We start from the raw sequence: 15,409 nt of genomic DNA, 5'->3' as shown, positions 1-15,409 counted from the left end.
ATTTTCCTCGTAGTGTAAGTTCTCGTGCGATTTTTGACTTTTGTTGTTAATTAATTATTACCTAGTTATTTATGTTAAACTATACAAGTGTTAAACGCGTAAACTGTTAAACTACAGACGGCCTCAGTGGTCTCACTATAATATTATATAAATTTACGATAAATTTATTATATTTATAACGTTTTTCGTATTATATTGTTTCAAAATGGATGATATTATTTTGAATGCTCCTGTGATCATCGAAGATATTGAATTTCCTCATCTATCTGACTTACTCAATTTATTGATTGAATTAAAAGGATATTGTTTCTTCAACGCTTTTATTGGTAAGTACCCACATTTTTTTATTTGCATATTTACACGGGTTGTACTTGTAAATACATTGAGAAGGAGATTTACAATATGATACAAAACCATTATTTGTAAATTCTAGGTAACTACTTAGTGTGCGTTACCTATATAATAAATTAGGTATAATATGTTTATTTGTATGTACTTATATATATAAATAATAAATATATAATTCTTAATTCCTAACACAATTTAATCTATATTTTAGAATATGGAATAACATGTGAAAGCCTTAAATACACAAACGAAAAACACTTAAATGAAATTTGTCCAAAAAATTTGTTTGGACAAAGAATTATATTTGAGAATCAATTAAAAAAGTGGCAGTCAAACTTTGTTAGTGTAAGTTAATCAAAATAGAAGTTTTTAACTGGTATATTGGGTATCTTAAATAGGTAACATCTTTTTTTGCAGAAACAGTCTACTACTAATATAAATAATGCATCAAATTATTCTTCAGATTATGACATGTCATATTTTTAATTTCCTTTGATTCCTAATACTATACCAAAATGTCGAAATGTATTAATAAGTACCACGGGCTTGTTTTTCAAAACACTTGACTTACAAGGAACTATTACTCATCTACAACACCACAATACGGCTTGATTCCAATAATATAAATATAGATATTATATCTGAAAAGCTTCTTTCCGGTGTTATGGTGAAACGATTTTTTATAGTGTTTTCGGATTACATGAAATATAATATCATTAAAACGAATTGATTTGAACTTGAATAGGAAATTAAACTTAGACTTTGAACTTGAATAAATTGTATAGTGTAAATACTGCATAATGTATAAGTGTTTCAAATTTTAATGAAGAAATATCAATACAAAATAAGTACAATTGCTCCCAATATATTAAAATGTTACATAATTACGTCATTTTGGCTCTTTTTGTTTAACTTTTATACAACTAACTGTAATTAATACATTTAATGTATTTACTTAATAAATTAATTTCAGTGAACTGAAGGTTCTACTTTGATATTAGTTCAATATTACTAATTTAACGATACATCTGTTACCAAATCGTCCTCAACGCATAAATATCACAGCGTTTTTTTTTATTCTGATGGTGGTATTTTGCGGAATATTATACTTGCCTCTCAGTTTTTACTGTTTATAGTACCTCCACCGAAAACATTTTTTATATTTTCTTTATTATAGTTCTACAGCTTATTTGTATATTCAAATAAGTACTAATGTCTGTTACATATTATACACTTTATCTAAGTAATACGATTTATACTGTCACAAAAGCCATAAAATTTTATTATTAACATAACTATAATAAAATATAATACATATAATACATAGCTCATGTATTGAATAACTTAATTAACGATTTTACAGCAAAACTTTATCCTAATAGTTGCATCAACTAATTCAAATTTCAGATAATTTTTTTTATGAACAATTGATTTTCCATATGTGCGCAAGTTTTAAAGCCTCTAACTACCTAAATTAGTTGTTTGCTATGAAAGTTATATTGGTATTTGGTGGTATGAAACAGTAAACTACAGTCTACAACCAGTATGGAATCTCGCCCACGTTCCTTGGATAACATTATTCGGGAGAGAAGTTTAAGAGCTAGAGAAACTATGTAAAGGTAAATAAATATACGTAACTAGGTTATAAATTAATAATATTCTTTTGAAAATAGTATCGGATGTTCGTAATGTATAATATGAAAAAGATGATTTTATTACAAAATCAAATTAAATCTTGTGTTATGTGACAGCCATAATAAGTTAAAACATTTCGGAACTGAAATATGGCTTAAAGATATATTTTAGATCTAATTTGGGAAGCTAAGGATGAAAATAAAAAAAAATAAACTTAAATATAAATTAATGATGGTATTTTATTCCTTTATAACGAACTGACCCAAACTTTCTAAAAATTATTAACCATTATAAAATGTTTACCACATTACTTTTACTGTTTTCTGGTTTTACCCTAAATTAACTACGTACAAATAATACATAGCATAAAGTACTATATTGTTAATCAAATATAAATAAAAATTTTGTACTTGAACCGTGATTTTTAAGTATTTTAAAATTTCAATTTCAAGTAAACAATTTTCAAAAGATAAAAACAATTTTTTTAAATATGCTTCTATGTAAATTTCCCACAAAAAGTATGTTAAATAATATTCTTATGTTCTAATATATTATGCGCGGTTGTGCTTGATAATATTTTATTATTGATAACATTTTTAATATAAGAATAAAATATTATGGGACTCAATACCAATTTAATCACACGTTGCTTTCATTATTTGGTCGTCCAATCCTGTGATGAGATAATATTTTAAACTAGTCTATAAAACAAACAATACGAACGTGTTGTATTAAATTGATCGATTATATATTCGAATTTCATAGTAGGTATACATACTATTATATTATGTTTAAACAAAAAAATAGTAGACTATGATCATGAACTTAAAAAGGGTAAATTTGTAACCAAATTTTTAAAATTTATATTCATAGGAAAAATGTGTTTATACCTAGCTGTACCTAATGGTAGGTACCTGTATCAGGTTATGGCCTAGGTTGTAATTATTAAATCGTGTACAACAGTATTAATTAATATTAAAATACTGGTCATCTGGCCAACAGATACTTCGGTTAATTTACACGTTGAACTCACCACGATCCAATTAATGGTACTAGAAAATCTCATATGAATATAGAGATGAAATTAGTTTTAGTATTACATTTTCAAAGGAATAATAATTTATCACGACATAGGTATATGATCGTTCGTAGTTGAAATATTTTATTTATATGCACAAGAATAACGCTCATGTAATATTCAAGAAACATATTATTATTATTTTCGTGTCATTACTAAATAATGTTGTATATCGCATAATATTAAATCGAACAAATTGTTTTTTTTATATATACCTGATGGGGCTGGAGAAAGAAAATAATGGGTTTCCCGGTTTTGGGATGGTGTTGAAGAGCTCTTGGAGTGACTGAATGATATATTTAAATATAACTATCCTCGTATATAATACTTGTACTCTGTAAAAGTATGATCAGAAAGAAATGCGAAACCCATGTCAAGAGACGACGGCATCTCAACATATAAAGGTGGAATTGTTTTTTTTCCACCGATTTGAATATACTTAACTTTTTCACAAAACGTACATCTTGAAATATTCTATGTTTGTTTATGATACGATATAACTGCCAAACAGTCAATATTTATGGGTTCTGTTGTTATACGTATTAGCCTCCAAAACACAAATTTCAATCTGTTCGAAAGATTTTGTTTTAGAATCAAAACTTATTCTAATGGTTTATTCAATAAGGGCAAGTACATATCATTACCTATATATGTTGACAATTTTTGAATAGCTGATGGTATTTCAATTATTATTTATTTTATACTCACAACTCACAAGTCAAAAAATATTTATTGTATACTTGGTAATAGAAAATATTAGTCAAATAAAACAGCAATTGTTTTCCAACATGATGTATGAAAAATATTAAACAGAAAATCATAAAATGTTCGATACCAAACACTATACTAAAGAAATTCAGTAGGTATAATAGGTATACGAATATACCAATAATTTTTTTCTGCAACAAACACCAATAAACAAATAACTTATTATCAACACTATCAAATGGAAACGACAAAATGAAGAAGTTTCAGTAACGATTTCTATAAAATATAAGGAATAATGGGCGTATTGTGGTGAAAAGTCTTAAATATAATAGTTAGCCGATGGTATACTCACTTGAGGAATTCAAGAGATTGCCAAAAAAAAATTAATGTGCATGACAGAAACGTTTAAAACGGGAATAGAAAAAAAGCCAAATAATAATCGTTGCGTAGCAGAAATAAATTATTTGTTGTTATCGGCTAAATATTACTATTAAGTTTTATTGATAGATTTTATCATATTATTAAAAAACTCTAGACATTTTTTCATTACTTAATCTTTGAGCTTTGAATACTTATAAGTTTTAATTAGGTAATTAACTGTAAATAACGCGACAACGTTTATTTTTATCAAAATTCTTAGAAAAATAACAGGTTACATTGCAGAATTTTTTTAAAATGTTTTATTTAATCTGTTACAAAAATATGAACAGTAATATGTCACTTATGTAAATAAAAGTATAAAGTTTTTTTTTTTAACAATTATTAAGTATTTTATATAGTATATGTCATAATAATTATGTTGTTAATAATATTGTAAACAATAATAAACTGCAAATTGCAATACACCACTGCGCCGGTAGCAATGGTATTGTGTCGAAGGAAATCCCCAAAACAGAACCCGATTCGTTCATGCAAAGTAAACAATGACCATTATATACAAGAAAATGAATAGAAGATTAGGAAATTCTAATTAACGAGCTGTGGAAATATAACACTTATCTATTTTATAATATTCGATTACATTCTTATCGATGGTCTCAACTCTTTGACCAAAATTTACATTTATCGATTAGATAAAATATAATGTTACATTGCACGCTATATATAGATTAGTAGGTATACTATATTGATTTTAATAATAATCTTATTATTATAAACTAGGGTGACCATACGTCCTGTTTTAAACAGGATTGTCCTTTACTTCGGCTTTGAGTACTATTGCTTTGAGTCCTGACAAACTTCTTTCAGAACGCTTTATGTAGCGTAATTTCATCACCCCATATTAATCCCGTTTTTTGCTTTATTTAAATTTTTTTTTTATTTTATTGTTTTATAAAAAATCATTTTTTTACCTCTTTTCTGTATGACATAATTGAATTGAATAATTTTAGAGTCTATACTTTTCAGTTGTATATTGTATTTTTGGATATTTGTTTTTCCCATAGTTATTGTTGCATCACATTGTTGTCGGTGACGTAAACTATACGTATAATAATATATTTACTATATCCCGTTATAAATATACCCGGTTAAAAATCAATAATAATAATAATAAATACTCATTATAATATTATTATACATTATTGTCCTATAATTTATTTTTTTAAATACAGTCACCCTAATTTAGTATAATAATATAATATTATTATAGTTGGTTCAGGTTTTGGATAAAGTACATACTCTAAAAACATGGTCCGTTTGAAACACATAGAACACGACGTGTCTATTACAGTAATTTCGCGATTAACATAGGTACTCAACATTTTCCTCTGAGATTTCTCTCACGTCTAAAGTCGTTACGATCACCGAATCTAAAGTTTTATTCGTTTCTTCATGGACATCGAAAAAATTTCACTCTGAGCTTACGTTAAAAAAAGTACCCGGTCTGTTGGATTTAAAGTCTTACGTAATTCCGTTAGAACCATTGAATTACTTAAAGAACTTTGAAATATTTTCTTCTAAGAAAAAAAAAATCATTAATGTTTTTTTCCCCAAACTAAAATAAAAAAAATTATTCTTTAGTGAGTTTTATTTCTCAGTGGTTCAAAATTGTTATCGAAGAGTCCTTGCAAAAATAATATTGTCATAAGAAAAAAAAATGTTTTATTTTTCCATAACATAATTTTTGTTTTTATTGAACATTTTAGCTTCGACAACATAGGCCATTAGCTTTTGACAATTTGACAATTAAATTTTTATTTATAAGTTTTTACATATTAGTCACTTAAATCTATTTATTATTAGATGCTGTTTTCTACTTTTAATGACTTGAGGAATGCTAAAAAATTTTCTGGTTGGCAGTCGGAACCGATTATTTCGTACAGGCTTGTCAGGCTTAATGATATGTTGTGATTTTTTCTTTCTTCTTCGTTGACTCTGCACTCGGACAGCAAACGTTTAACCGTGAGGGTCGTTTCGCATGGAGTGCATTCGGTTGGAGTTTGCTTATTCATGAGGTGTCCGTGTGTGAGGAGGGTGTGACCGATTCTTAATCTGGTTATTATTATTTCTATCTTTCTTGTTATTTTTGATTGTGGCCAGGGATTTATAATTTGTTTTACTTCTCTTAGTTTTTTATTTTGGTTTACCCAGTGGTTTTGCCATATGTTCGGTCTTAATATATTAATTTGACTTTTTGTGTCTATTATTGTGCTGTATTTTTGTTCGGGAGCTTCAGATAGTGTTGCATTTTTTGTGTGTTGATCTGTGATCAGCTAATTTGTTCCAGTTAATTTTACAATGGCCTGGTGTCCATATGAATTTGATCTTCTTGTTTAGGTTTTTTAATTTTTCTACTTAGTTTATGATGATGGTGGTGATGTCGTTTGTCAGGAAAGTATTTCGGATGCTTAACATAATGTATGCAGTGTGCGGGTGGACAAAACGTCACCCCCACCTATAAACTATATTATACTTCGTAGAACACAATATATATATAATAATATACATATAGTGTTTTAAAAAATTAAATCCTGAATGAGGTACAATTAATAATATAATCGTAAGAGATATATAATATATCATCAATTTTAATCGTAATATACAGTATCGTATATAATGGTGACCTAGTGGGTTGCATTCTCTCCCACCCCCCGTAATTACAGTCGTAACTGTTAAATATATAGTAGCCTCTAGGTGTTATATTATTTGTTAGTTGCTATAGATAACAGCCCCCCCCCCTCAAAAAAAAAGAAAGTATTTCTATATACAACACTGCAGGTAATAGTTTCTGTCCACATTGTTTGATTTAACTTGTTTTCTTTACGATAAAACGAGAATAATCGATCAATATGTGCCATCACTAATAATCAATTATTTATTTATTTTTTAAAGATTTTTGAAGATCATTCCAATCATTCCATGTTTTTATTGTAAGCAGTTAATGGAATAGACTTGATAACTACTAAATCCGGACCCAATAGGCAATAACTAATAAGGTACTTAGGTACTACGTCCCCGTTATATTTTTGCGACTCAATTTTGTCAACCCCTTGTTGATTTGTTACACTCAACGTTGGTTGTATTAATTCAGAAATTATTCAAATACGCCCATGTAATATTCTTTCATTTTGTCCATAATTAAAAGATCGTCTGTACTCAAAAGTCCAATATAATATTCAACACATCTTGTTATTGCTATATCTGAAATTGATCGACGCAATTGTTGAGTAATATAATATAGTGTTCTAACAACAGAATCAATAGTAATTATTGTTAAACTGTTTTATGACGTCATAAATATTTTAATCGTTACCTAATAAAGAGATTGGACAAGAATATTAATTCGTAAACAAAGATAAAACTTCGTTTATCTGATTTTGTATTTATTTTCCAGCTTAGGAAGGGTACTGTTCTCAGTCTAACTCGCCCAAACAAAATTGGATGGATACAGTGAGAAATATTTTCCGTTTGGAAATTAATAAAGTTGTTATTTTCGATATTTTTATTAATAATAAAATGTATATTCATGGACCATCTCGTTGCATATGCAATCTCGTTGCAACAACGACATATACGAGGATTTCAAACGCCAACTTATAATGCTTTGTTCAGTAAACGAAAAAACCTAAAATCAATACTTTATAATTATGTACTTACTTTAAATGTATGGTTTAATTCCTATTTATTTAGCGGATGGTTTGATAAAACAAAATACGATAAATTCTATGTGATAAAATCTACAAAATATTTATTCATTGACCAAAAAATAAGGGAAATGGTAGGTTAATTATTTAAATTTTTAAAACAACTAATGTGTTTATTGCTCATTCGTGGAAAAAATTTTAACGTTTCTGTGTTGACAATAGTGTTGAACTAATGTCGTGCTTATTTGTTATTTGTTGGCAGTTTACAAAGCACTGTCCTTAAAAAAAATAGACTCTTATTAAATATGTTTTTACATATAAAAGTCTTTACTAATCATTTTAAATGAGTGTTTTACGAATTATAGTCGTTTAAAGTTTGAACGAAAAATATGGTTGATGACGTAGAAATAATTGGAGAGATGAAACAGTGTTTTTCCTACCAATCTTTATAAACTTCTAACGACAGCAAATAGTGATTCAAAAATCGACTGTGAGACATTAAATATAGTCATCATAATAATAATACTAACATCAAAATCTAACTTAACAATAAACTTTGTGAAATTATGTGAATATCCGTTTAAAAATTAAGAGTCTTTACAAAAAAAGTAAATTGATATTTATTTTTTTACAACGAAAACATGTGGTAATTATTGGCGTACTTGGACATTGCAAAAACAATTTTTTTAAATGATATTAAATGAACAAATAACTAAATAAATCAATGTATTTATAGTATTCATACTAAATTTCTTTGTAAACTCAGTTCCAGCATAACTGTTCAGTTGTTTTACATGATGTTTTTTTTTCAGTTTTTATTTGTTCATTTCGTGGGATATTTCGTTTCTTCAAAAAATTTTTGTATCGCGTAGTTGCTTTTCGATTTATTTTTAATAATAAAAGCTTAGTTCTTATAGTCTAATATAAAGGGTATATTGTTGACATTATGATATTAAAATTGATTGGGAAGTGGGTCACTGTTCGAATATCATATGTTCAAAGGTTTGAATAAAAAGTGTTTGATATATCATATTTTGTTCAAATATGAGTGTTTAAATGTAATTTATGAAATAAGCTCAACGTAAATAATACGAGTACATATTACGTACCTAATGGTTAATTTTCATATAAGGGTAACTTCTTGAAAATACTAACTTGAGTAACTCAGTACAAAAAGGCAATTAACTTTATTTAATTACCACCTGGGTTCTAAAAAGTGATTTTTAAATTTCAAATTTAAATATTTTGTTGAAAATTCATTATCCTAGGTATTGGTATTACTTCAAATTGCATAATATAGCTATAATGGTTTAGTCAATTGAAAAATATAATTAAATCAACGATATCCATTTATTCATCTGCATTTAAAATCATATATATGTGATAAAATATAAATAATAATAAATTAATTAGTTACGATCACATTTATATACACGTAATAATATGCACCAACTAACATTATTTTAACCGAACGTATTAATTTTTAAATAAACTAAATAAACTTGGTTATACGTTATACTACCTATAAATTATTCAGAAAAATTATTATCGAGTTAAGATAAACATTTTAAAAAAAATTAACTTTTTAAGCTATAGCTCACGTGTGTTACTTTCATTATACAATTTAAATTATTGGTTTTAAAATAAACATCTACAATTAATTAATTAATTATTTTTTTTATTAGAAATAAGCCTTGGCAGCAGAGGCCATTGGCTGACTTAAGTTTATTATTTAAAATCATAGATGCAATTCAAAAATAACTAAGTAACTACACTATCAGCTTAATCAATATTTCAATGTTTCTTATGATTAGATTATTATGTTACTTGTTTAAGATATTCCATAAACTGTAAGTGATGTTTTCTAAATATGTACGTTCAATTACGTTAAATGAAAGCCAAAAAGTTAAAAAATTAGATAAAATATGTATGATATGAGCTTGAATAATATGATAGGTACTTAATGTATTTCTCATAAATATAATGCAAGTCAAATAATGTAGTAAATACTTTCTAATAATTCATAAATATAATTGTATAATGTATTGTGTTAGTGATTTATTTACTTCTAACCTTTAAGCAATAAAACTGTAAATAACCAATGTGAGACAAAGATTGTATGTTTGCATGCATAACAAAATTATCAAGACAATAGTTATGTTTATATTATAAACAACGTTGAAAAGTACAAAACAAATATGAACGTCTTCAAAATAAATAATTTATATTGTATGATGTGTTAATAAAAATAATATACGCCTACCTAAGTTATTTGTAATGTTACAGAAAATATGGAAATGTCTTTCTCATTGGGATTTTTAAATTTGAATGGGTTTTTTTGAATATATTTTAAATATGTGGTATGTCGTATGTACAATAAATGATCTCTAAGTCCTAATCCGTATCGCATTTATGTTTTGATAGATTGACGAAGAGTACTACTTTGAAGTTTTATAAACGAAGTCATTTTTAGACAATCTCAACAGTTTCTCTTCGTAATTAGTTTGTAGAAATTATTTTAGAATATGAAGAAACTACAAACAATAATAAAAATGTATAAGATGTAATTGTGATTTTGAGTTTATGTCAATTCGGTTTTTATTGAATAACTTTACTCATCATCGTCTTTTAAAATTGATAATTATCATTGATTGATTTGAACAATTTAATCACATGACACAAAACTGCGGTTCTGATCAAAAGTCAATGAAATGGAATGAACGTGCTAGCCTAACAACCACTGTGTTAAAATCTTTAAGGCTTTTTATACGTTCCATTTCAATAAATTTAAAATGCAGAGATTTAATGATAAGTTTTATACATTATTATAATTGAGTTAAATTTATTATAATTTTCTTTTGTGGTAATTCAACTAACACAGTACAAAACGAGTATAATCAACTCTTGTAGAATTTAATTAAATAATAAAAAATACATATATGATTGTTTTATCTAACTATAACAATGGTGTATCAAGTTTTCTGAAAATTAATTAATAACTCTGTTTGCGTAATGATGAAAGGAATTTCTCCACTAAGAAATTAGAGTATATAAGATATTACACACATGTGTATAAATATATATAACTTTGTTAAATGTTCGTATAAGCTTCAAAAATTTAAGCATATACAGAGTGTCCCAAAGAGATCTGACATTCTGACAAATGAAATAACTTTTGCTCTAATCAATATTTTTTTTAAATTTCTTTTAAATATAATCCATAGACACTTGCGCTCCATTTTTAGAATATATTTTTTATTTTTTATTTTTTAATACTGAAAATAAAAAACTTAAAAATTGATAAAATTTGTTTTCGAAATATTCAATATAGCCAGTTTGTAAACTGATTTTTAGAAAAATTTATATGGTAAAACACTTATTTAAATCAAATGGCTGATTTTTTACAATTTTTTTAATTATCAATATTTTCGTTAAGTAAATTACGATCTAGTTTATGTTAGAAACATTTTAATTTCAAATAATATAAAGTTTTTTAAAAATTTTTATAAGAAAATTTTTAAATAGGTGCATGTTAAAATATTATTTTTTTTATTGCTTTTATTTTAATAATATGTGATATTGTATAAACTATAACTTACTATAATTAACTATAATGTACTTAACGAAAATATTTATATTTAAAAAAATTGTGAAAAATCAGCCATTTGACTTAAATAAGTGTTTATACCACATAATTTTTTCTAAAAATCAGATTTACAAATTGGCTATATTAAATATTTCGAAAAAAATTTTTATCAATTTTTAAGTTTTTTATTTTCAGTATTAAAAAATAAAAATAAAAAATGTATTCTAAAAATGTAGTGCAAGTGTCTATGAATTATATTTAAAAGACATTTTTTTAAAATATTAATTAGAACAAAAGTTATTTCATTTGTCAGATCTCTGTGGGACACCCTGTATATTCTCACTGTACATACTATACATACCTATATAGTTTAACACGATGTTATAAATTCAAAAGCTACGAATTACACTATTACAGTGATGTTTAATAATATCTATTTTTTTTTATGATAGTTGGTGGTATGAAAACAAAATGTGGTGTATTACATCGTTAAATTACATCTTTAGAAATAGTTCTAATGATAAAATAAACTAATAATTGTTGTGTGAGTTGAATTTTCTTTAAATGAAAATGTATTGTAATGTACTTATGCGCAGGGCCAATATGTTGTTTAGTACAAAAGTTTCAGACTTCAGTTATGTAATATATTGCACTATATACTTCAATTATTTTGTACTCGATTACGAAACTATAATAATTAAATAATATTACTTTAGTGATTCTGTGATTAAATATTATTATCATTATTATTATTATTTTACTATTATTATCATGAACGTAATATCAATATAATTTGTGTCTGATTTTGTGATAACTTAGGTGCCTATTTATGCAAATATTTGTACCTTAAATGTGCTTTTCACTTTTAAATAATTTACATTTTATTTAACGTAGAGCTTTTGTACATAGATATATTTGAATTAATTTTGCTTTTTCTATATTTAAAAAGTATACATATATGGTAAAAATATTGTTTACCAAATTATTATTTTTTTTCAGTTAAAATGATATTGTGCAAAGGAAAAGTTGTGGTCGTTTTGAGGATATTGGATGTTTAGCATTCTTAATACAAATTGAAGACGAATAAGTTGAATTAGTGAGATCGGCATAATGTTCATAATAACAAGTAACAAATATCGATGATAGGTAATTATTATCATATTAATTATACAACCACCTACCTATACATTTTTTTTCTTTCAACTATTATTCTTTACACTTGAATTGTTGATAGTTGGTGTTAGAAGAGCTTATATAGTAGGTACTTAATACGATAATTTACTATCCATTGATATTTTCATTTTATCCCTTTATAGTAGGTTATAGTGGGTAAATGTATTTACTTAACATGCAAGAATGTAAGAAATTTTATGAGTAAACATCGAAACCTTTTAACCTCTAGATATTACATATAAATATACATATATTTAAATTATATTTCAAAACTACTAAACATTTATGTCAGCATAACTAACATTAAAACACAATTTTTTAATCTAATAAATGAAAAAAATAATAATAACATGTATATATCATTGTGTACTTTGAAGTAAGCTTAACGTTCTCTCAGCTTTTGTTGACAGAAAAGTGTCTGATATACATTTTAATATAGCAGAAGTTCAAAGTTGGACATGAATTCGTTAGTAAACTTTTTCTGAGCGTATAAGGGTTGTTTCAGTGAACCCACTAAAAACCATTCAACCTTTATGCAAATATCTTCTTGCAAAATGATGATCGGTATCGCGTCAATATTCAGAAGTAAAAACTTTGTCAAAGTTAATGACGGCGGTTCAAAGAAACCACTATGTGACGAAAATTCTATTTTCAAGTCGTCCACAGATATTCGTATGCACTTAGAACTATAAAATATATGTGAATTACCCAGTCTCACTATAGCAAACGATATAACCACGGTCGGACATACCAGAGTTCGGTATAATTCTCAAAATAATACGTCGACAGAAACGAAGCTTATTAATTATTACATTTTAAAAAACTAACATTGAACATAGTTTAAATTGAATATATATGGAAGCCTGCAAATGATTAGCCTTAAAATATGTAAAAACTAGAATAGAACTAATTTATTAAGAAAAAATTAGGAATAAACGTATCTTTATCATTATTATATGAATTGATAGTAGATTGTTTTAATTTAAAATAGAGGATCCATCAACATTCACACTACTTCAACAATTAATTTTGCTGGAAAAAATTGTATTTTTAATACAAATTACTAATACTACTATTAATAATAGTTTTGAAATTGAAATTCGGATAAAAATCAAATTATAAAATTAAAAATTGAAAACGTCGTAATAAATATAATATAATTCATTTTGTAAATATGTATCTACTAACGATTAATAATAAATTAATAATGATAAATATGAAATACATTTAATCAAAATACATTTTTACATAGGTGCTAACTATAGTCTATAAGTACTTTGATATAATTGCACATTATCGTTGATTTTTTTATTTCTATTATTTTGCCAGATTTTAAACAAAAAATAATTCTTAAAAATATTTTAAAAATTGATAATTTGTTCAATAATTTTTAAGGAGGTATTTTTTTTTTATATAACGCATACCATAGAATCAACACAATGGTTGTGCTTTTAAAGATAGTGTTTTGATCTGTATATACAACGATGCTTTGTTTATTCGCACGACTGGCGACATTGGTAATATATAAACAAGGCTCAAGAGATAAATCTAGAACGTGTTATTTTCAAGTAAAAGCCACAAGAAAATACTATTTTATTTTATCTAATCCTTTTAACGTTTTTACCAATCTAGTGAGAATGTAGAGTAGTTCTAAAATAATGAAAGGACTAAATTACTATAATGGAAAGTGTACCTGTATAACTGTATGTAAAATTATTAAGGTAAACGATGTAAAAAATAAAATGAAATTGTACTTAAAATATTAAATATATTATAAACATAGTAAATAGATTATATATAATCTATAGCATAACACGATTGTAATTTTTTTCTTTGGAGGGATGTGGATTTTGGTACTCATAACAATAATTTATTATTATATATCAATAGGTACAAATGTATAATATTCCACTCTATTTAACTGAAAAAATCGTACTATCGTAAACATAATGATGATGCTGTTAGTAGTTTTACATTAACTACCACTTTATATTAGGTAGGTACTGTATATTATTTTGACAGAAATATTATAAGTTATGCCATTGAGTTTATTTAATAATTTGTTATATACTAAGTGCATTTAATAATATTAATTCTACAATTTGTGGATATCCTACTTCCTTGTGATTTTGAGATTTAATGCATCATTGTAAATTATTTTATTGTACTTTTTGAACTTATAGGCCCCCACATGTATTTATTCAATGGATATCATAATCTTCTTGAATAAATAAACAAATAAAACAAGAGTTTACCCATATAGTGCCTCTCTCATACGACACCAGTTATGTGAATAGTCATAAACGTGTATTCACACGAATGCGTGCATTATACCTACCAATATATAATAATATCATATTATAATAGCATAAGGAAGCTGAATTTCGACGGGATTATCAGAATACTGTCGTAGACCACTGTATAGTCTGTAATTAATAATTTGGTAGGTATGTGTTATAAAATATGAATAATGGTTGCGTATAATATTAAATGCGAAGAATGAGCCCCCCTCAATATACAGTCTGTGGAGTTACCCTAACAGTTAAACATATAACAGAGTTCTACCAATATTCCGACGAACTCAGAGAATTCAACATTCCAACCAATATGAATGATAGGGCCAAGTATCAAAAACATCGCAAATATTTTACTTTCTTAAGAAAAACCTACCTATATTACAATAAAGTTTAAACCTTCTGATAACGTTTAATGTTTAATGTTAACGATTAATGTTACCTATAGTGGAAATTACACAAAATGAACACCATATTAATTGTATAATTTTAGTTCTAGAAA

The 15,409-nt window shown here is 25.8% G+C and overlaps 1 protein-coding gene across 1 annotated transcript in view; it reads left to right on the top strand.

The window, feature by feature from the left end:
- Nucleotides 1–15,409, top strand: part of LOC107173681 (uncharacterized) — a 447,370-nt gene continuing 431,961 nt past the window's right edge. The window contains exon 1 of the mRNA XM_089225025.1: nucleotides 1–326. The gene's annotated coding sequence lies outside the window, so the exon portion shown is untranslated. The remainder of the gene's footprint in view (nucleotides 327–15,409) is intronic.

This window comes from Diuraphis noxia, unplaced genomic scaffold (assembly GCF_037042655.1).
Source record: "Diuraphis noxia isolate RWA-SAM2 unplaced genomic scaffold, SU_Dnox_SAM2 contig0003, whole genome shotgun sequence".
Lineage (NCBI taxonomy): Eukaryota > Metazoa > Arthropoda > Insecta > Hemiptera > Aphididae > Diuraphis > Diuraphis noxia.
This window is presented reverse-complemented; position numbering and strand designations above follow the sequence as displayed.